Below are 1,376 nucleotides of genomic sequence, written 5' to 3' on the forward strand. Positions count from 1 at the left end.
CTTTTTTAAACCAATTTTTTTTCATCCTAGGATTATTTGAAAAGGAAACGACTCAATTTTTGTGAAAAAAAAAAAAAAATGAATTTGAATTTTTTTGTATGTGAATTTTTTTTGTGAGCATGGGAAAAATATGATGAAAGAATTTTTCATTATTTTATGGTAAATAATATTTACAAAAAAATGTTATGATGAGTCTTGGGAAAAAATATTAGAAATGTAGAATTTTTTTTTGTTGAATTCAAAATTTTTAGTGATATTTTTCATATATAGGTTTTTTAAAGCTCCTAGTTTAATCTTTTTTTTATTCTCACACTCTTCAAAAGGAATTAAATTAGACTTTTGTGTGAAAAAAGAAAAATAAAAAAAATAATTCTTTTTGTGCATGAAAATTTTTTTGGGTGAGGAAAAATATTAAGATGAAATTTTTTTTTCATCTTCATAAATAATATTTGTATAAATTATTATGAAGAGTCCCAGGCGGTAAACAATGGTGATGTAGATAATTTTCCACTTATTATAGAAGTCCGAGTTTTCTTTATTTTGTTAGTGATATTTTTTGTGCATGCGGCAATTTTAATTTCCTTTTTCTAATGTTCCTTTTTAACAAAGTTTTCTTTAAAAAAATTTTGGGACACTTCGAAAAGCAATTAATTAGATTTTCATACAAAAAAAAAATTTGGGAAACTTCAAATTTGGTTATTGGTAATAATTTTTGAGGCCGTATTTTTTTTTTTGCTTCTAAAAAAGAAAAGTTCTGAATTCAATTTTTTTTTGTGCTTGAATTTCTTTGTGGACATGGAGAAAAAAAATATTATGAAGAAATTTTTCCTCTTTTTAATGACCGTGGCAAATAATATTTACATAATATTAGGAACCTAGTATTTTCCCCTATTTTGTTAAATTCAATTTTTTTTCTTGATAACTTTTGGTGCTTTTTTAAATTTTTAAACATTCTTTTAATTACTAAAATATTTTATTCTAGAACTCTTTGAAAAGGAATAAATAGATTTTACTATAAAAAAAATTATTACAACAAATAATTTTATAGAGTTATGGGAGGAAAATAGTAGTGACATAAGATTTTTTCTTGTTGTAGGGTTCAAATTTTTTTAGTAGTAGGTTTTATTTATCTTATTTTTCTTCTCTTTTTTAATTTTTTTTCATTTTAGAATTTTTATAGAAAAATTATTTTTTCAAATAAAAAGAGATATTTGTTGCCCAGCTATGCAACCTAAGAGGGGAGATGAATTAGATTTTTTTAAAAATTTAAAATTAACTTACAATAATGAGGATTATTTAACAATAAGCAGGATAAGTGTGGAGAGTGAAATTTATGCAAGGTGAAGAAGTTGGATGCAAGAAGATAAGAAAATTTA

The sequence above is a fragment of the Elaeis guineensis genome, chromosome 4 (genome assembly GCF_000442705.2).
Source record: "Elaeis guineensis isolate ETL-2024a chromosome 4, EG11, whole genome shotgun sequence".
Classification (NCBI taxonomy): Eukaryota; Viridiplantae; Streptophyta; class Magnoliopsida; order Arecales; family Arecaceae; genus Elaeis; species Elaeis guineensis.